Source organism: Typopeltis vanoorti, chromosome 25, assembly GCF_054136105.1.
Source record: "Typopeltis vanoorti isolate ZY-2024b chromosome 25, IOZ_Tvanoo_1.0, whole genome shotgun sequence".
NCBI lineage: Eukaryota > Metazoa > Arthropoda > Arachnida > Uropygi > Thelyphonidae > Typopeltis > Typopeltis vanoorti.
Window position 1 is genome coordinate 57947570 of NC_143573.1, and position 23722 is coordinate 57971291.

General features: G+C 36.7%; 1 non-coding gene across 1 annotated transcript; it reads right to left on the reverse strand.

Annotated features, from left to right (window-relative positions):
• Nucleotides 1-294: 294 nt before the first annotated feature.
• Nucleotides 295-368, reverse strand: TRNAI-AAU (transfer RNA isoleucine (anticodon AAU)). The gene has a single exon. It is a non-coding gene; the product is annotated as a tRNA-Ile (tRNA).
• Between the last annotated feature and the right edge of the window lie 23354 nt (nucleotides 369-23722).

The following is a 23722-nucleotide window of genomic DNA, read 5'->3' on the forward strand; positions in this document are numbered from 1 at the left end:
AACCGTGTCTAGAGATGATATGCAGTAACAGCAGTTTGAAGTGAGAAAATTTCGGGAATATTATGACTGTATTTTGCCAAGGAGAGTTGTGATAGGCTCAAGTATGACAATCAAGAAACATTAAACTTGAATTGATTACACGGCTTCAAAAGGTTGTTTTCATTTTGGGTAAATAATTTCATGAGAATTTAAATTTGTTTATCTTATAATGAAAGTTTACTTTCAAGCAATTCATTGCACTCAAATTTGGATTTTCTCGAGTAATAAAAATTAGGAGAGTTTAAAAGAAGTATTTGGCCCATGTGGGGATCGAACCCACGACATTCGCGTTATTAGCACGACGCTCTAACCAACTGAGCTAACAGGCCACGTGAGAACTATTTCAGAAATTAACTTTTGCAAACATTTACGTCAACATTGAAGGTGAAAGGTCATTAGCTTTTTCTTTAGATTCTATCAATCTAATATTACACATTGTTACTAACATATCCAGTGAGGACTTGACAAACAGAATCAGCACGAATCTCACGCAGTGAGTGCTTTTACTTGTTATGAAAGTCAATCATTTTTTTTTTACTCCTTAAGCTTTACGCATTTATAAGAACCATCTACTACAGGGGTGTTCAACCCGTCGATCGCGGAGCGATTTTTGGTCGATCCCTTGTGTATTCCTCCTTACTTACAAATTTAATTAAAACTGAAAACATAATAATTTATTTATCATTATTTTGTATTATTTTTAATTCGCTTTAAGTGTTTATTTATTTTTCCTTAAAATTGTCAAATCAGTAATTTTCTTATAAGTCCGGATAAATGAATTAATTTGGATCAGTGGAAGTCAAACAGCGAGCCGAGTGAATACGATTATAAGCAAAGTGTAAAATCTCGATTGTTGCTTAAATATTAAATATTCCAAAGCACATTACATCGATTTTTTATTTAGGTTAAGTTCCATGTGAATATTGTAAAAAAATAAACTTTCTTTGTCTCGGTATAGTTTGTATTAGATGTTCTTGTAAATAACTCTTTTGAAGCTAATTGTATATACTGCTTAAATAGGAATATGTTAGTGTTAAAAACAAAGGCAATGTTTTTGTCGCCGAAGCTCTACATGGCGGCATTAGAAAGATTGTTATTGAAACTTGTATGTATGAGAAAGACTTGCAGGCTCAAAGTGTAAACATCTCCGAAGTCAGTCAGAAAGAGTTCAAACAAATTTCCGATGGCCGGCAACTTACGATCAAAAGAAAGCGGAGGAGAACAAAAGGCGTGCCGAACTTGAAACTTAAGATGAAAGACTCATACCGATTCTTTGGGGGTTGCCAAACTTCATGCGAGGTCTCAGAGGAGATCTAATAAAAAAGGACTGAAGCAAGCAGAAGGGGTCCCGGTTCCAGAATTGCTGTCAGAGAGGAGGTAGCCCGGTCCAGAGTCGCTATCAAAGAGACTGCCCGAATCCATGTTGCTTGAGAGAGGAGTTTCCCGCTTCCAGAAACGAGCTTCTCGGTTCGAGACGTCGCTAGAGAGAGAGAGAGAGAGAGAGAGAGAGAGACTACCTCTAGGCCGCAGACAAGGTTTCAAATTGCCGAAAGGAAGAGTTCCAATTGCCGGAGGAAAGTTTCCAGGCCAGGTTAATGTCAGACATTCACCAGTGTGTTGCGTTTTCATTACAATTTGATGAATCAAGCGACTTCACTGATATTGCTCAGTTAATGGTATTTATTCGCTTGGTATTTCAAGATTATTCAAGTAAAGAAGAACTTTTGAAAATTATACCATTATTGGGAAGGACTACGGGAGAAGACATTTTTTCGGCATTTGATGAATTTGTGAAACAACACAAACTTCCTCTTTTGAAACTTGTGTCTATTACTACTGATGGTGCTCCTGCAATGATAGGTAATAAATCAGACTTCATTTCATTATGTAAAAACGATGACAAATATCCAGATTTTTTAACCTACCACTGTATTATTCACCAACAAGTACTGTGTAGTAAAAGATTAAACACAAAAGATGGTTTGGATATTACATTTAAAATTGTAAATTCTGTTCGAGGAAAAGCCCTGCAACGGGTTATTTAAATTGCAGGCAGATGATGATGGGGAACTTCAGTTTTGCAATCATGTTCACTGGCTCAGCAGAAGTCAATTTTTAGAAAGATTTCTTGTATTAATTAACGATATAAAAATTTTTCTTGATGAAAAAGGAGATATTTATCCACAATTGAGTGATAAAAGATGGTTGTTACACTTATCATTTTTAGTAGATTTCTGTACGAAATTAAGCAATTTAAATTTAGAGTTACAAGGTAGAGATAAAAATTTAATTGACATCTTAAGTTCAATAAAAACTTTCCAACAATACTTACTTTTATTAAAGAAAAATATAAATGACCAGAATTTAGACATCTCCCATATTTATTAAAATTTTTTGAACAAAATCAAGAAATGTTTCGCTATGATTTAAAAGAATTTATTCGTGAAAGAATTAGTTGAGGAAGAAATAAATTCAAGATTTAAAGATTTTAATAAAACTGAAATGATTGTATCTTTTATCAATAATCCATTTCAAGAAATCTTGAACATCACAGAAATTTCAAATAAAATTAGTGGTTTGTTTGATATAAACCAAGCTGAAGTAGAACTTGAGATAATAAACATTCAGAATAGTTTACATTTAAAATCAATAAACAATGAAGATTTTTGGAAGTATGCACATGAAAAATTTCCAATATTAAAACTGATATTACACGAAAAATTTTGTCGTGTTTCGGATTGACATATTTGTCAGAATCCGCTTTTACAAATATGACCGTCATAAAAATTAATTAAGATACCAAATTACAAATGATCATTTGGATAATGGTCTGCGATTGGCCACTTCTTCATATCAACTTGACTATGAAAATATTGCGAGGTCCAAACAATGCCAAATTTCACATTAACTTTTTTTTTTTTTAATCAACCAGCATTTCCTGTAACTTGTGAGTTTGTAATCCATCTGTTGATTTTTCTGACTTGGGTTTTCCAAAATAGAGAAATAAATATTTTATTCCAATATATTTGTTTGTTTGTTTTTGTTGTATTAAAATAATTAAATTACTAAAAGTTTGAACTGGACTTCTGTCCAGTTCAAACTTTTAGTAAAAAAGGTTGAACACCACTGATCTACTAGTATCTAGATACTTCTATTTAAAAAAGAATAACATGACAAACGATGAATCCGGCGGGGAAATATCCCTTGAACAGTAGAACCGATTCCTAAGCCAACTAAAAGAGATAGCTAACTAATACTTTCAGAGTGCCATGGCAAGCACTAGATTCTCTTCTCGTCTACCATTAATAGCAGCACAGCATTGTCAAGAACAAAATAGACCAGCTGGTCGTTATTCAGTGGTAAAATGCTTGTTACTTGTAAAAGTTCGACGTCAATTGTAAAGTCCAGAAATTTTCGCGTGGCTATATAAGAAGGGGAAGAGAAGGAAGAATACTGAGTCATGCACAGAATATGGGATTAATTCTTTTTAGGTGGAAAAGGAAATATCAAAATATTATAAGGTATAGTCCCACCTATAGCTTGTTTCACAGCATTTAGTATACGTAGTAAACTTTCCGCCGTACTTCTGTTGTTTTACAGGAATTAACTTCTTATTTTCATGCAAGACTATTTTCATTTCCTGCCAGTGATGTTTCGATCACCTGTGACGATTTCTGACAGTTCTACTTCATCCCGCAAGTGTTCTTTCGGATTGAATTCTCTGTATTGAGCTGCCTAGTCCATTAAAGGCACGTTGTTATCTTCGACCAAAGTCTTATGGCTTTTAGATTGTGCTGTGTGACAATGGATACTGTCGTGTTAAGTACAGATTTATCTCAATAAAAGTGCGACTCCTCCTTCAGCACACTATATAAAAACCATCAAAGGGCAATAAAAAATAAAAGCAGTATCAAACTTCCATCATCACGTTTTCGAGATAACAAGATTTCTTTACTGGACTGTCTTTACTATCTGGAGATCAGTCTATGTTCATTCTAAGAGAGAATTGAAGTGGTTTGAAAAGAAAAGTTCCATGTTTGATCCCAGGATTATCTTAACCTTTGACTCAGCCGCAGTTCTAATATACAGTAGGCTAAGAGGTTTCATTGGTGTTCATATAATGCATCTTGTTTTTTTTTTTTTTTTGGCTACGTGGAGTATAATTACTGAAGTTATTGAAAATGGTTTAGCGATTGTATCTGCAGAAACGACGTATCAACAAGTGGGTTTATTTAATCAGTTGAAGCGCAAGGGCAACTGCGATAAAGAAAGGAAGAATTGAGAAGTTTTTTTTTTAAGTGAAAATTTCAGTAATTCACCATCGGTTGTTTCTGCTGTGTGGAGTTTAATTATTCGGGCTTCCGACGAATAGGTAAGCAGACATACTACTAGATATTTTCAAGTGAAATGGTGTTTTAAAATGTTGAGTCACCTGCCGAAGGCGCAGTATTCGGTGGTGGCAGATTTCGTTTGGTTTGAAGTGCTTTACTTCCTACGCTTAGAGTTTGTGATTTCTGGACAGGCTCTGATTTGGACAGTGAAGTAAGTTGATGGTTTTATCACGACAGAAACAAAAGACAAAAGGAAAGGGCGTACGATCACAGCAGAGATGGGAGTAGATGGTTATTATAAAATTAATAAAACAAAAAATTTGAAACCTGATTAATTTTGCAGTTTTTTATGCAAGATTAGATAATATCCTCTAAAAGCTCCGGAAGGAACACTGGGATCGATACTCGACCCTTGTTATGGGGCACATAACAAGGTATTCAAGTATTTGAAGATTACTTTGATAGCATACATAGATGAGAAGAGGAAGCAAAACGCCCACGAGAGGTTGCATAACCGATAACGCATTGTGTACTGTGGAAAACAAAATAAACATAATAAAAATACAAAGAGAAATACGTTGATAAAAAAAAAATAAGTTGAGCTTACCATTATTCTTCAGTGACAAAACCCATACAAAAATTTAGGTGGACGTAGAGGGAGGGGATGTATTTCACCACGATCTTACCATGAATATTTCTTCGATGAAGTGATCTTATGCAGCAAATTGCGGTCTTTCAGCATCTTATCATAAAACTTCTCACACTCTGTGACATGACACAACTTGTCTTACAACTAACATAGCCCTCATTGTCTCAAGATTTCTCCTTTCACCACATACGTTCATAACAGAAAATATTCTCTCAACAGGTGCTGTACTTCCTGGAAGACAAAGAATAAACTCTATAATATTACAAAAGTCTTGAAAGTCCAGGCATTTTTCGCTCATTTTACTTTTGTTTCATCCCTTGTACATAGCTTGTCCAGTTTAATAAATTTGAAATCTTTCTGGGGATCGTCATTAAATCTGCAGTTTCACCTGTTTGACATCGCAAGGATAGACTTAAAGCTGTAAAAAATAAGACTTAAAACTTTAAAAAACATGAAATTTAAACCACCGGCATTGAATAACAAAGCCAAGCGTTGCCAACATGCATTTTGGTACTGTCCCATTCAAAACGTACGTATGGTCAGCCTACCTCTACTTCGGTATATTTAAATGTTAAATATCAACATTATTTACGCGATCGCACCTTCATCACGCGATATATATTTGAATCTTTTACGACAATTCTTTTGTAATTAAATTATTTCTGGCAAAATCATGTCCCAAGCTCTCAAAATCTAGTTGCACAACAATTCTAATGATGGTCTTTTAATCTTAATCCACCCCCTGCACAATCCAAGATCAAGTAGAAGCAGGGCGAATGCTGGTCTTGAAATTCACGCTTGCTCTTGTTATCATTCAGGGAGTGAGAGGTGTGATTGAAGTCGGATTAGCAGAATAATGAATTACTGACCATTTAAAACCATATATTAGAAATTTATATACATTTAATCATACAAATACAACATTTATTTTACAAATGATATTCTATCTTTTTCGATTTAGCTACTTGAATACAAATTCTACCCTACGGTTCTTCGTTATGAACTGGTCAATAACATCGTCATAAAAAGTCGGTTGTAACTTCATTTTCCCAAGCAACACGCACGCTTGTAAAGGCTGGTTGAAGCTCACTGGCTAGAGTTACTGACTGCGTATGGCCTTGTGTTTAAGACGACGTGAAGAGAGCGGAAATGGCTATGCGCGCGCATGAAATCACAGTGCTGCAGCGAGGACCTGGAAGCTCCTACAACCGAGGAAGCCAAGGTGGCTTTGACTAGACGAGCAAGCATCGTCCTTCGATAAACGCAAAGCTCAATTATTGCTGCACAAGCTTAAGACGTCTTCTGTCTACAAAAATAAAAGCCTAAATGAAATGGTTATAAATGCATGCATTTATTAATAAATAAATATTACTTCTTTCTCAATTAATGAACTTGCGCAGCAAGCATGGAGAATTGTCCCTGAGTTGAAGTCAATACTCTCACTCCCACATTTCCTCAACTGGTTCCCTTCATCTCTATGCATATATGATTGGCGAAGTATTAACAAAAGATCACACGAGCAACGAAAAAGGCAAACCGACGATTGCTGAGTTGGGATGCTGTTTCTCTTCAACCGAATTCCAAAATATCTGAAACTGCCATAACAAAATTCACCATCTATTTCTTAATGTTTTAAATTTTTTTTCGTGTGCGAACTATATGCGAAATTTTTTAATTTCTTTTATTTCGTAAAGTAAAATCAGGGATGCGAGGTATACGCTAGGGCGAGTTATATTCGAATAAATACGGTAAATAGCATTAGGAGTTATACAAGTAAGAAGTAGTGTCTTGAACGAAAGAGGACATCACCAGACAAGTAGCATTGCTGTTACCACCATGCCTGATCATTTTATGTATGGGACATTTCGAGAGAAAAAATATTGATTGATGCTGTTGTATCAACTACTTACCAGGAGTTGATACAACAATGGTACTAACACTCTATTCTCCTTCCATCCCACTTTAACTGCCTGTTATCTAGTTTCTTATGGGGAAGAAAAATAATTCTGCGTCTATTATGATGGATGGTATATCTGCTCATCATTTTCCAGATTTTAATAGAGGACTTTGAGATATCTTTATCGAGGCATGTGTGAAATCAACAAGATTTAGTATTCTGGGATATCTTCAGAAGATACTCCAATGTTTAATGATTTAGTACCCACATTATTTCAGACAGTGACATATCTTGTTAGGATTAGATACCAAGAGATGGCAGCACTTGTTTGCAAGCCTCTTCATCGGTGGCTGCTATAATTAGTGATAGACATGGGCCAGCTATCTCTGATTGGTTACCGGTGGAGATTGACCTGCCCACTCAGTCTCCAAAAGCTAGATAGGGTATAAAGGCTTCGCCTACTCCCTATTAGGGAATAAAAGGCGTTTGTTACTTAAATTTTTTTTTTTTATTAAACATTGTCGGCCATTAGACCGATGTCTAATGGCTGAGTGGTTTGAGTACCAGCTCTCCAACCAACAGGTCGAGGATTCGAATCCAGCCGTATCATTTTATCACACGGTGTCACCTGAAATGTCTTGAAAAGTACTATGCTTGGACTTTACAGCAGGGTTTCAGGATTATGTAAAAATAAAACAAAAATGCAAAATAATATATAAATTTGATAAAAATGAAAAAAAAAAAAAAACCCTTAGCCCACCCACAGTAAAAAGGTATACTATAGATTTACTAATAAACTTTCGTGCATGGGTAGCTGAAGAGTTTTTATTAGCACATCAAGCGCTCTTTAAAAATCAAGAAACTTTTAATAATGCAAAATGAAGTTTTTAAAACTGCACCAGAAAACAATCCTATCCTAGCACATTACATAATCTTAGAGTTGCAAAATGCGTTATAACCGATTGGCTTTACTTTATTCTCTCTATCTCTACCCTTCAGTCATTTGAAGTAGGCGAGTGGATATATTCAAAAAGAAGCAAGAACAAATACATTTATACTTATGTTGACGTTTTCAAAGTAAGTTAGTTCATGTACAGTACTGGTAGTGTCTATACCAGGGGTCTCAAACTCAAACGCAGCAAAGGGTCAGTCAATTAGACGTATATCAGACGTGGACCGTATTCAGTATTATTCTGTGAACCAAAACATAAACTTAAAAAAGCAAGGCTCTAACAAAGGTCCTTTTGTTGCCGGCTCTTTACGACTTACGTAAACAGTCACACCACCATTTAAATTTATAACCATTTTTATTTTTAAATTTAAAAAAGATATACAACAGTTTAGAAAATATAAGTTCAATTACATTTTACTCATAGTTTAAGAAAATTATTTAAATACATTATTATTTATTATTATTTTGACTTACAAAAATAAAGATTTTTATCTACGAGTCCTTTTTTCAATTTGATTTTTATCCTGAAACCTGACATGTTTTCCTCTGTACAAACATGTCAATATCTGCTTTTTCGTTTCGTGTTACAATATGAAGTATTGCATTTCATCTAGAATCTTTTATCCGTGAGGAGAACTTTGACTTTTTAAGTTTCATAATTGAAAATAATTGCTCACATGCATAGGTGTTTCTAAAGATTGACAACATTTTTACACAATAAATTTTATATTTGGGATATTTCCTGCCGAGGTATTTATAAAAATTTGGTATCCCAACTTCGTTATATTTATTTTTTAGTTCAGTATTGCACTGGAGTTCAATTATTTCCACTTGTAATTCTTGTCAACATTTTCAATATTAATGCCAGCAAAGGTTGGTCGAGCCTCTGCTACTAATGGCTCAAGCAAAAAAGTTAAGTTTGAGCGCGGTTAGTAGTTGGAAGGGGTTCAATCGTTCAATGCTGTTGGCACACTCTCTTCGATGAGTCTATGGACTCCCTTGAGGTGTCACATAATAATAATAATATAATTAAAAAAGGTGAACTGAATAATAATAATTCATTTTCAAACTGGTTGAAATCAGAAAATCGTTTTTCAAATTCAACATTCAATTCTTCAATTTGAGGAATGTACTTTTTAGCATCATTATTATTTCGAGAAATCGATTTAAGTGGGCTAAATTATTCTTTGCCAAAGATAGAGTTTTGACAGAAATGACTTAATTGAATCATACATATGACATATCAACTGTTGATGTCCTTGCAAAGCAGTATTCAAAGTGTTTAAATGGCTTATTATTATTATTACGGGCAACTCCAAGGAGTTCTTAGACTCATCGAGGGAGGCCCTAAACATCATATCAAGAACAGCTATTCGGCATTCGCACAGTATCTATCATACTTTGCTTTGAATTCATTTACAGTCATGGCACCTACAACAAACTGTGGCAGCTTATTCCACTCATTCACCACTCTCCAAGTAAAAACCCTAGTTGTAACACCCTTGCAAACAACACTCTTGCTCAGTTTCCATGGATGGCCCCTAGTTCTACCATCACCAGACCTGTTCTGAAAAATTTCCTCTGAATTAATCTTGTAAAAACCCTTCAATAATTTGAACGTCTCAATCATATCACTCCTTTTCCGCCTATCAAACAATTTCTGCAACCCACAGATCTTCAACCTGTTCTCATAAGGATTATTCCATAGACCACCTATCATCTTGGTTATTCGCCTCTGGGTCCTCTCTACCTCCTCCCCATCAAGAAGAAACCCAGAGTCCCAGATCTGGGCACAGTTCCTCTCGATAAAGAGGAATAATAACTTGATTATCTCTACTCGTCAAAGTATTCTTCAGTAACCAAGTGATCTGATGAGCTGATTTAGCCACTTTTGCTATGGGCCCCCTAAACTTCAACTTCCTATCCACCAACCCACCCAAACCTCTAGCTTCGTTAACTTCCTGGAGTACAGTTCCACCAATGTGATATACTGCTGCTAATTTTTTCACCCCAAAATGCATAACCTTACACTTTGCTACATTAAACTGACATCCATTCTCATTAGCCCAGACTGCCAATCTACTCAAATCATCGTGCAAAATTTTGACATGTGTATTCACTATTGCTCTACCCAACTTTGCATCATTAGCAAATAAATGAACAGTTCCTCTCAGATCCTTGCCCATATTATTAACGAACAAATTAAATAGCAGTGGTCCAAGAAGACACCACTAGTAACAGGCCTTCTTTTGGACTCCACTTCTGAATAAACTCTTCTGATATCTCTCCATCAACCACCCTCCTATCCATCTCACCAACCCTAAAATCCATCCCCATGTGCTGCAGTTTACTGATTAGAATTCCATGTGGTATCCTGTCAAATGCCATAGTAAGGTCCAGCAGTATCACTGTAAATCCATTACCCTTATCCAGTTCAGCCGTGTATTATAAAACGTGAGCAAGTTACTGAGGCATGATCTACCCTTCACCAAGCCATGATGTCCTCCTTAAGTGCCTCCGTAGCGCAATTGAAAGAAAGACGGTACTTTGTGCCCTTCGATTGGAAAATGCATGAGTTCGATTCCCGTTGTGACGGTAGGAATCTTTATATGGACTTTTTCAATTGAAGGCGAGTTAGTCGATCTCATACGGAGGTAGCAAGGTTTTTTCCCCTCCCAGAAACTCTGGTTTTTCATCCCGCATTCAGACAAATCGGCCCTTCAGAACACACGTAATTTACATACAAAAAATACTAGTTGTGGTGGGCAGTGGATGACGTTGATGTAGATGATTGGTTGTACAGTAGATGATTGTAGTAGTGAAGATGGAGAGATGTACAGTGTGTTCTTCCGCGATGAGTCTACAGACTCCTTGGAGGTGTCACGAATAATAATACAGTATCCATTTTCATCTATCCATTTCTGTATTTTGCACTTGACTAATATCTCCAAAACCTTGACAATTCCTGATATGCTGATCGGTCGGTAATTTACAACAGCAGTCTTGGCACCTCCTTTATGCAATGGAGCTATCTTCCTCTCTTTCCACCCCCCTCGGGACTAACCCAGAGCTGAGACTTATGTCAACTAAAAAGGCCAAGTTTTTGCACTAAAAGTATTGGCAGAGAGCATATAATTTTTAATTCCAACGCAGATGAAACACAACAGAGCAAGGATTATTAACTGCACGGAAGTAGCTCAATACATTCATGCCCAATCAGAAATTTTATAGAACTATACAAATACGATATTTTTCCATTGAAAATTACAAAAGGGAGAAGGGTAGAGTATGGGAGTTCAGTTATTTTTATTTATTATTTCTTTATTATTATTGACATTATTTATGATTTCCAAGCGCTATAAGCTGTAATAGAGTCTAGTTCCAATATCTCAAATATTCAAACGTAAAAGTAAATTCAAAATTCAAAACTTAAATCTTGGATGTGTGTGTGGGGGATTCTCTGCTAATCTAACTTGGGATTTCCAGAATTTTATCTACATATATGTAAAATAGTGAAGGAAGGAGTGGAGCTGTGGATTTAGGTATAATACAAGACGATTCATAAGCTTACTTCTTTATACATGTTTTACAGACAGTTGCGAAACTCAGAAAGCTATGCAAAATTTCGTATGATAAATTAAATACAGCTCCTCCTGCAAGCATTACAACAATTGACACGTGAGTATTAGTTTGTAATTCCTCATACACAGCATCAATATACTATCGCTTCTGCAACCACTTATGTGTAGAGTTATATATATTTAACAAATGCTGCCATCTCTTGATACCTTACTCTAATATGGTATGTTGCTGTCTGAAATAATCTGGGTTCTACAGTCGATTTTCTGTGTTTTACGGGACGAAAAACTAGAGTTTCCAGGAGAAAACTTGCTTGATCTCTGGTACGAGCAAGCGGTTACCCAAGGAAACTTGGGTTTATAGTCCCATAAAATCAAGAAAATCGACCGTAGAACCCACGTTATTTCAGACAGCAACATATCCTGTTAGGATAAGGTACAAGAGATGGCAGCATGTTTGGCCGTCTCTTCATTGGTTGTCACTTAGTATGGGCCTGCTATCTCTGATTGGCTACCGGTGGAGATTGAACTGCCAACTCAGTCTCCAAACAACTAGATAGGGTTGGAAGCCTTATCTACTTCCTGTAATGGAATAACAGGGCCCCTTTCCAGGGGGAAAGGGGACATGTCCCCCCAAAAGAAAAGAAAACAAACACTAGAAAATTTTCCAAAAATCTTTTCCTAATTAAAATTCATTTTTTTTTAATTTATGTTCTGTTCATCTTCTATTTCTATACTACTTATGAATTAGCAGTCACATAAGGTGGGAATACCCTATAGCTCTCGGGAATCAGCTGCTGTGAACGCAAGGCGAACAAAGTATGCAGTGCTCAATAGGACTGATCGCTACTTTCTTTACCCAAGCCAGGCCAGAGGAGATCACGGGTATCATGTATTGGCAATCACAGCAGATGCTCAGTCATAGGTCGTATGCAATGTGTAGTGTGTATTCTCAAATCATCTACTCAACCCCCCCCCTCCCCAAAGATTAGATCTTGAGTGCACCACTGATGATGATTATTATTATAATATATATATATATATATACTAGGGGTGATACGTCCCCTGGCACTCAAACTCCCGTGTTTCGGACTGGCAGGCCGGTTCTCCTTGAATTCTGAAGACTTGAAAAATTTTGAAGACTGGCACCCCCTCGAGTTCTGGACTGGTAGGCCAGTTCTCCTTGCATTCTGATGACTCGACACTCAGGGTAGCCCCTGAGTGTCAAGTCTTCGAAAGGGGGGGGACTCCACTCCCCTGGCGCCTACGGCACCCAATCCCCTGAGTTCTGGACTGGTAGACTGGTTCTCCTTGAATTCTGATGACTCGAAAGGGGAGGTTCCTCCCTCCCTTTAGTTCCGGTCTGGTAAGCCGGTTCTCCTTGAATTCTGATGACTCAAATTTTGAAGACTCGAAAGGGAGATTCTTCCCTCTGGTGCATACGGTGCCCAAAACCTCCAAGTTCTGGACTGGTAGGTCGATTCTCCTTTAATTCTGAGGACTCGAATTTTGAAGACTCGAAAGGGGTTTCTTCCCCCCCCCTGGCGCCCAGGGCTGGCAGAAGCAGGCATTCAGAGCATGCAGGCACCACTGCTGGGGCACACACACACACATGCCCGGATCGCTACAGGGGCGCTTAGATAGAAATTGCATGCAGGCGGCAAAGACCCTAGAGCTGCCACTACTGGCACCTATGCTTCCCCCCCCCCCCCCCCGAGTTCCAGACTGGTAGGTTGGTTCTCCTTGAATTCTGATGACTCGAAAGGGGGGGTTCCACACTCCCCTGGCACCCAACCCTCTGAGTTCCGGACTGGTAGGCCGGTTCTCCTTGAATTTTGATGACTCGAATTTTGAAGATTTGACACTCAGAGTAGACCCTGAGTTTCAAAAAACATGACATACAAATGTGACATAATAAGCTTATTTTATATATATAGGGTAGATATACATATCAAATTCAATCCCACTAGATATAGCTAGTGGGATTGAATGTGATGGGTATAGTGTGTTCAGGAATGACAGAGAGAATAAAATGGGGGGAGGAGTATTGTTGATGATAACTGATGAGCTACAGCCAAGGAGAATAGAAGTTGAATTGCAGGATAGAGAAAAGAGCACATTTGAGGCCATTTGGTGTGAGATTGTGGGTAGCAGAACTAAATATACAATTGGGTGCTGCTATAGACCAGGTGATGGAAAAGATGGTGGTGACAGTATGCACAAGCAAATAGAAGAAATGAGCAGAAGGATGGTGATTATTATGGGAGATTTCAACTATGGTCGCATTGATTGGAGTGAGGAGAGGACACACGGGAGGAAGGAATTGGATTTTATGCGGTTATTAAGGGATAACTATCTGCGACAGCATGTAATGGAAAATACTAGGGGTCAGAGAGTGCTTGACCTAGTAATTACATCTGAGGATTTGGCTGTAACAAATATGACCACATTGCCACCAATCGGTGAGAGTGATCATAGGGTCTTGACTTGGGAGGTGGCTAAAGGTGTAGAATTTTCAATTAAGACAGGGTACATGTGGAATTATCGGGCTGGAAAGCATGACAAGCTTAGGAGTTTGATTGGCTCAGTGCCATGGCATGTACAACTGCAAGGACTAGAAGTTGATAGTGCATGGGAGGTGGTTAAGAAGTGCTTGCATGAAGCAATGGCTGACTGTATACCTAGAGTCCGAATAATAAATCAAGTAGGGGTTAAATGGATGAATAACACCATTAAGCTTGAGCTGCAAAAAAAGAAACAACTATGGAGGGAATTTAAGGAGAAAGGTGACCGGCAGGCACATGAACGGTATAAAGCGCAGGCCAGAAGGGTGACGAGTGTGGTAAGAAAAGCAAAAAAGGATTACGAAAGAACATTGGCCATGGGGGCTAAAGAGAATCCTAAACAGTTTTTTAGATATGTAGCAAGTAAAAGGAAAAATGTACATGGCAGAATGATTTTAAAGAATGCCGATGGTAGGGAGGTAACTGAATCAGTTGAGATAGCTGAGTTACTGAGTGAGCACTTTGCAAGAATTTATCATCCAGGTGGTGACATTGCAGAAACGAATAAACCAGTAGATTATACGGGAATTGTGGTGAATGAAGTGGAGGTGAGTAGTCTATTGCATAACCTCAATGTCAATACATCTGTGGGGTTGGATGGTATACCAGCTTGTGTAGTACGAGAAGCAGCTAATGAATTGTCAGTACCCTTGACCATTTTGTTTAATTTGAGTCTCGGGTCTGGGTTAGTCCCGAGCGGGTGGAAAGAGGGGAAAATTGTTCCACTGCATAAAGGTGGTTCCAAGACCGCTGTTGTAAATTACCGACCGATTAGTATATCAGGAATCATTGTCAAGGTCTTAGAGAAATTAGTCAAGAAACGAATACAGGATTGGATAGATGAAAATGGGATATTGTATGGGGGACAACATGGTTTTGTGAAGGGTAGATCATGCCTAAGTAACTTGCTCACGTTTTATAACACAGTGACAGCTGAACTGGATAGGGGTAATGGGTTTACAGTGATACCACTGGACCTTGCCAAGGCCTTTGACAGGATACCACATGGAACCCTAATCAGTAAACTGGAGCAGATGGGGATAGATATAGGGTTGGTAAGATGGATAGGAGGGTGGTTGAAGGAGAGATACCAGAGAGTGGTTTATTCAGGAGTGGAGTCAAAAAGACGTCTTGTGACTAGTGGAGTGCCGCAGGGCTCTGTTCTTGGACCACTGCTTTTCAATTTGTTCATCAATGATATTGGAAAGGATTTGAGAGGAAGTGTTCACTTGTTTGCTGATGATGCAAAGTTGGGTAGAGCAATTGTGAGTGCACAGGATGTCAAAATTTTACAGGATGATTTGGATAGTTTGGAGGACTGGGCTAGGAAAAATGGATGTCAGTTTAATGTGGCAAAGTGTAAAGTTATGCACTTTGGGGTGAAAAGAATAGCAGCAGTATATCGCATAGGTGGAACCGTACTCCAGGAGATTGATGAGGCCAGGGATTTGGGAGTGCTGGTGGATAGGGAGTTGAAGTTTAGGGGGCACATTGCAAAAGTAACTAAAACAGCTCACCAAATCACTTGGCTTATGAAAAATACTTTAACATGCAGAGAGAAGCAAGTTGTTGTTCCTCTGTATCGAGCCTTGATAAGACCCCATCTGGACTTCTGTGCCCAGCTATGGGCACCAGGGTTTCTTCGTGATGGGGAGGAAGTGGAGAGGGTCCAGAGACGAGTGACCAAGATGATAGCAGGTCTGTGGAATGAACCTTATGAGAATAGGTTGAGGATTTGTGGGTTGCAGAAATTGGACGATAGGCGAAGGAGGGGTGATATGATTGAGACATTCAAATTACTGAAGGGTTTTTATAAGATTGATCCAGAAGATATTTTTGAAAATATGATTGGTGGTGGGAGGACTAGGGGCCATGCATGGAAGCTGGGCAAGAGCGTGGTTGACAAGGGTGTTAGAGCTAGGTTTTTTACTTGGAGACTGGTGAATGAGTGGAATAAGCTTCCAGAGTCTGTTGTGGGTGCTACGACCATAAATGAGTTCAAGGCAAGATATGATAGATACTGTGTGAATGTTGAATAGTTGTTCCAGACATGATGTTAGGGCCTCCCTCGATGAGTCTGTCGACTCCTTGGAGTTTCCCAGAACAATAATAATAATAATAATAATAATAATAATAATATTGAAACTTTTCAGCAGAGGAAAACAACATGGTTACTTGCCTTCTCATCACTGAAACACTTGAAATAAAATAGAAATCAATCAATGGTTATTTGAACAGAGTTTTTTTATCTGCAACACATTGCAGATAAAACACTGGAATTTGTATATAATAATCATCAGTGCATTATTGGTATTCCTATACGTATTATTATCATTTACCCCATCTCAGGCTCCATTTGACTCTAATATAACATACATTTTCCCATCTCCCAAGTTAATTTCTCCACAAAAGGCTACCACTGCTACAATTTGCTCTGACAAGTTTAGTTTCTTGCCCTAACACCCTCACTTGCTCAAAAAAAAATCTCCAGATGTCCAAGTCCTTTCCATGTTCAAATGCAGTCTATCACTCACATATGCTCTTTTCTATCATCGGATTCACTCCAAGCATCTACATATTCCAGATCTCCCTTTCCATAGTCTCACTATCATGTCATTTACCATTGCTGCTCTTCTCCTCAACTCTACACTGTCATGTCTAGTTTCATAGTTTTCTGCTACGCATTAATCCCTAATTTTAACCCATAATTCCTAATATTAATCTCAAATTTTTGTCTTTTTTGACACTTGATTCATTCTATCTTTCAGGCCATTTGTATCAACCATCACTATCATCTCATCCACTTTTCATAATTTCTTTGCTTAATTACAGTTTCTATTGTTCATGCAGGCAAGCATTCTTCTAACATTCTATTCTGGATACCACCAATCATTGAATTATCATACATCACATCACTCACAGATCCAGTCGTTCTCTGTTTACCTGCATCCCTATATATCTCTCCCCTGATATTCTTCTTTCCTTGCACTTTTACTTACCTTATTGTGTGTGACCTCTATGCTACTCGTATCATTGAAAACACTTGCTCATTTTCGTTGCACTACTACTGCCTGCCACTAAAACCAGAAATGCTGATAATGAACTCATTCAACTCTTCCCATTGTCTTTATTTCATGCAGACATGCATTCCCATATACATGTCACATTTTTAAGTGATAAGAGGCACATATTCCTCAGATACTACAAAATCCTGTACTGGTTGGTGGTTAGTGTATCCACTCTCCAGCCAAAAGGCTGCGGGTTTGAATCCCGCCATGGGCATGGATGTTTATGATTATGTGTGAAAATACTTGTGGTGGTGGGCAATAGATGGCACTGGTGTAGATGATGGTAGTTGCAGTTCACTGTAGTCGGATAGAGATGGAGAATTGTAGAGTAGGTGCCCTCCCTCAATGAGTCCTTGGACTTCTTGGAGGTGTCACATAATAATAATTTAAATGATGATAAGCTGAGTAACAACATGTTGCTCAGCTTACTAATACCAACTCCAGGTATAGTAGCTGACATTACTGAAAGAAACAGTGCAACACACACACTGACACAATATATCAGAACTCCAAAATCTTCAAAATTCAAACACTCCATACTTAATAACAACTAATTCAGGCTAGATTTACTCTAAACTTATAATAATAGCAGGTTTCTGCATTTAAAATAAAATGATTACTTAGTCATTTTTGTGTTGCAAAATGGTAGCAGAACACAGAGATTAAAAATATAGAATTAGATTTTAGAACAAATTATTTGGCTGGTATAATAGTAGTTCAGGCAATAACTTTTATTTGAAAAGGAAAGGAAATATTATGGGAAATGTTGTAGGAAATATTAGGATTCCTAATATTTCCTACAACACCACTTCATCCTGAAACGTGACATCACTGATTGAATTTAGTGGTGAATAAACACTATTCTTAACAAAAGTAAGCTTTCTTAAAAAAAAATTCAGTCTGATACAAATCATTTTTTTTTTTATCAAGAATTCAGTTTATTTCCAATGTAAATAGGAGTAGACTATAAAGCTTTATCTATACAATATACACATTTTATCTACAAATGAAAACATAAGTATAATGCAATGCATAAAAATTTGTGTGTGTTATACTTAACTTAGCGTTTTTCAAATAAAGGACCAACTTCACAGATATAATTTCTGTATATATGTATTGATACATGTGCATAAATTATAATTCATCCAATACAAATATGTACATATGTTTTATTATAAAAGTTACAATATAAAGTTTTAAGTATTTCACAGAAAGTAATTGTTTTTTTTTTTGTGTTCCTTTACATGTATTGTAATTAAAAACATTATACAAATTTGACCGACCCTAAAATGATTCTGAAATCACAATAACAAAAAGCAACTACAGTGTCAAATTAGAATGTAAAAATCAATTATCTGTATTTTCCTTTTCTGTATAATTTTGTAAAATTTTTGCTAGCATTATAAATTAAAGATGCCAAGAAATTATATTCTTGGTTTTTATCCAAGTGTAAACAACGTTGGCAACCAACTTCAAATCAGTTGCCTTAGTATCCCATAATGCAATGCACATTATCCTTAAAGACATGAATAATGCTATGCATGACGGGAAGGGCAACTACAGACAGGTTTTGACTTTTATTGAGGTCTCATCAGTGGGAGCCAGACCCAGAAGTGATATCAAAGTTGAAGTAATGCAGAGGTCACATTTCCATATGCAAGTAGTCAAAAGGTGTCACACCTTATTACTAAAATACTCTGGATTAGAGACAGATGTTGAATGTTTTTTCACTTGTTTATACTATAAATTAAAGATACTAAGAAATTATAATCTTGGTTTCATCCCTTATCCAAGTATAAGTAAACAAAGTTTGCATGTGAAGTAACTTCACAACTGGGCTACTTGCATATAGAGGTGGATGACTTCACATGAAATGGCTTAGTATCCCGTAATGCAATGCACATATCATTACAGACATGTAATTTGTGTAAATAACATTTTTGTAAATAACAAACATTGTATAACAATCCTTGCATATCTTACATCAGACATTTATTTGAATATTTCTGAGAAGTGAATATCTGTTAATTCTAAAAACTGAATTTAACTTCCAATGGTTTTCTGATTTAACAAAAAATGTTCAAAAACCTTCTCAATATATACATATCTACTGATACATTTTCTACAAAGGATAATAAGATGCACACTGCTTTTTTGATGTAGATTAACATCTAACAGATCTTCACAAGTTTTTCTCTGCATAAACACCATGTTAAATGGTGTTGATACAGCCACAACTTAATATTTTAACCTTCTAATACCTAGATCTTATATATGCTAATAATAATAATAATAATAATAACATTTATATCTAACACATCTGCTTAGTTTATAAAGTATTTTCTCTCATCTTTTAAATACAGGAGAATCAGTGGAAAAAAGCAGTCAGACAGAGAGAACGAAACTGTGATGGGAGAGCTGAGTTAAGATTAATGCTAGCACATTCAGGACTCTTGCAAGAATGAATGACCGAGGTAGTAGTGATTTAACATGCAGCAGTTGCATTTATAGGCATTATAGCTCAAATTCTCAATTTCTTCTTCTAATTTTAAAAAATAATATTTTTTAAGCTGCAGAAGATATATTTGAGATATTTAGTGAACAATTTATAAAGGTATTTCATTCTTGTGAATGTGACATCATGCAGAACTTGAAAGCAATGGGAAAGAAGGAGGAGGAGGAACTGTTAGTAAGTCAACAGGAGGTATATGAGGAATTGAATAGACTTGATGTAAATAAGGCTGTGGGACTTGATGTTATTTCACCACATGTTTTGAGGGAATGTGCCAGAGAGTTAACAACAGCTTTTGCATATCTTTTCAACATGAGTCTCTCATCAGGTCAAGTTCCAAAAGAGTGGAAAGAAGGTAAAATTGTTTCAATTCATAAGGGAGATGATAAGAGTAAGGCTTTGAATTATGGACCAGTCTGTATGTCTGGAGTTGTGGTTAAGGTATTGGAGAAGTTAGTTAGGACTAAGATTCAGAATTGGGTTGACAACAGAAAAATACTCTTTGGCGGCCAGCATGGATTTACTAAAGGAAAATCGTGCTTTAGCAATCTGCTTACTTTTTATAATAAAGTGACAAATGTGATGGATAAGAGTGTTGCATATACAGTGGTATATTTAGATTTTGCAAAGCTGTTTGATAAATTGCCACGAGTAATTAAAGCTGGTAAATAAATTGGAATGGATGGGGCTGAACAGTAGATTAGTTTGCTGGATTGGAGATTGGCTGTCTGATAGGTATCAGCGAGTTGTCTATGGAGGAGCGATATTCCAGAAGAGGAAAGTTACCAGTGGTGTTTTGGGTCCATTACTGTTTAATTTGTATGTAAATGATATTTGGAGAGGTCTGAATGGTGATATGCAGTTGTTTGTAGATGATGATGCAAAGTTGAGGAGAGCTATTAGGAGTACAGTGGATGCTTTAGCTTTGCAATAAGACTTGAATATACTGGCCGAATGGGTAAATGAGTGGGCATGCCAATTCAATGTTTCAAAGTGTAAGGTTTTGAAATTTAGGAAGTAGAGATGGGATGTAAAGTACACAATCAGTGGAAATATCTTGGAAGAGGTAAAGGAGATGAGAGATCTGGGAGTGATTATAAACAAGGACCTAAAATTTTGGGGACATATTACTAAAATTGTGAAGACAATACAGCGGATAATGGGAATGATACGGAAGATGCTGACTTGTAGAAGTAAGGATGTTATGGTTCCTTTGTATAGGGCTATGATCAGGCCACATATGGATTACTGTGCACAGATCTGGTCACCTGGTTTTCAAAAAGATGAAAATGCAGTGGAAAAAGTTCAGAGGCGATTGACTAAGGTGGTTTCTGGTCTCTGGAATGTAGAGTATGAAGACAGATTGAGAAAATGCAATTTGCAGAAATTGGTGGATAGAAGGAGGAGGGGGGGAATATGATCGAGACATATAAGCTGTTAAGAGGTTATTACCAGATTAATGTCGGGGAGGTTTTGCACAAAATGGGTGAATATAGCAAGAACAAGAGGTCATCCCTGGAAGCTGTATAAGGATGGTGTGAGCAAGGGAGTGAGGAGCAGGTTTTTTGCATGGAGAGTGGTGAGTGATTGGAATGCATTGCCCAAGAGTGTGGTGAGTGCAGAGACAGTGAATATATTTAAGGTGCAGTATGATAAACTGTGTGTATAACAGTGGACCTCCCACGATGAGTCTTTGACTCCATGGAAGATTTTATAATAATAATATCTATTATTACTGATATTTAATATCATTGTTTTTATTAGTGGAGAAAAAAAATTAACTGAATGTGGATTTTAATATATATACATGTATTATTTAAAAAAAAATAAGCATCCTACAATTCTGTTTGCATCACTTTTTTTAATAAATGACACTATAAAATAAAAATATACTGCCATTTAAGGCATTCCCATATGAATTACAATGAATCTGAATGAATGGACAGAGAAATTTCTTTTTTTTTCTCACTGATATGGATCAAAATAATAAATTTATTGTAACCAACTTAACTGATTAGCAAAAAATTGAGTAAACAACCGAAATCTTCCGTCTCCTGTAGTTTAAAAAAGTGAAAGAAATGAAAATATTGTACTGTTGTGAAGTCAGCATTCCTGCAAACAAAAAAATCAAACAAAAATTTTGTGCTTTGGTCTGGTTGCCATTACAACCAAAACAACAAAGCTATGATATTAGTATATCATATATGTTAATTATATGAATTCTTTAGATACTTTGCCCTGTATTCCTGGATAAAATATATAGTGTGATTTCTATATGAGACTAGCTACCTCACTTAAGTCCTTATATAAAGGTTATTTCACATTCTAGATGTGATTTGGACCCTGGCATTTCCAATTCAAAGATAAATTATGTGTCATCTTTGTGACTGATACACAAGTATTAATTTTTTTTTTGAAGTTTTTATCATCATCATGCCTATTAAGGATTTAGGCCTAGAATGGCCTGTTCCAGTCTTAGAAGTCATCATTGAATCTTTTAAGAGGACGACCACCTTTGCAATATGTCCTCTGAACTTCAACTTCCTATCCAAATCCCAAGCTTCCTCATACAGTTTCATCAATGTGGTACAAAAGCCAGTAATCTTTCATCCCCAAATGCATAAATTTGTACTTTTCCACACCAAACTTGTGCTCGTTATCTTTTGTACATACTGTCACCTATTAAAATCATCCTTCAAGCTCTCTACATTATTATCTCATCTCATCTTCCTTTTACCCTCTTTTACGTTGCAGTGTCAAGGGTTTATTAATCATCGCCTCAAACCGTTCACAGGATAAGGTGGTCAGCCCTATGCCCCGGTGTATCCTATGTCCTGTAGTGCTGAGTTCTCAATGCTGGTTTGCCTGCTTTGCGGGATGAAAAACCCCAGGATAAAATGGGGTGGGGGGGAAAACCCTACTGTCCACGCCCAAGACCGGCTAACTTAGCTATGGTTGAGGAAGATCCTTCAGCTCCTCACGTCACCGACGGGAATCAAACCTAGGACACTCCTTTCCCAGGTTACGAAGCGCACAGCCACTAGGCTTACCGTCCGGACTTCTACATTATTAGGCTACCCAATTTTGCTTCATCCACAAACTGCTAAAGTTTTCCATTCAGATCATTTCCTATATCATTTATGTACAAATCAAAACAGTACTGGTCCAAGCAAAGATTTGCAGCATGCTGATGATCACTTGCTTTCTCCTCCATACAGACTTAAGAATGCACTACTCTTTGGTATCTATCTAACAGCCACCCTTGTATTGATATTACCAGCTTCAAGTCCATTTCCCCATTTGCTTCAATTTTCATAAGAGAGTTCTGTGTGGTATATTCTGTCAGACACTTTTTCAAAATTCATCAGTATCATATCATCATACACTCCCATTATCCAATTCAGCTATCAGTACTATACAAAATTAGTAAATTACTAAGGCACAACCTATCCTTCACAAAATGCTGCTCTTCACAGAGTATTATATTCTCCACCCATTCCTACATTCTTTCTTTGACCAATTTTTACAATACCCTTATCACAATAACTGGTTGTATACAGTGGTCTTAGCATATCCTATATGCAACAGAACTAATAATAATAACTATGAAAAATGGAGAAAAACACACATAAAAAACTTTTTATAAACACTCGCATAAAATTTTTATTATGTAAGTTTTCCTCTGTTTTTATAGTTATTATTTTGACAACTCATGGTATTCCATTATTCAAACAAATGCAACAGAACTATTCTGACCTCCTTTCATTCCCTTGGCCTTTACCAGAACTAAGACTTAAGTTAACACAGGATCTTAGAGTTGAGTAGTTAGAAATAAAACGTTTCATCAAAGACTGTAGGCTACCAATATTAGCATTTAGAGGAAGGAATGAACAGATCATCTCAATATCAGAACCATATTAAAAATGAAGATCTCGGAAAAGAACTTGACATTATTAACATTCAAAAATTTATAAGCATAGCTAATCTAATATAGTATGATCATATGAATATAATGATAGATAAAAGAAACGTTACAAGTAAAAATGCTAAGAAAGACGACCCACAAATTGACCAAGATAAAAATTGAGTTCACGTTTCCTATTTAACTAAATAGGAGACCTGAACAATAATA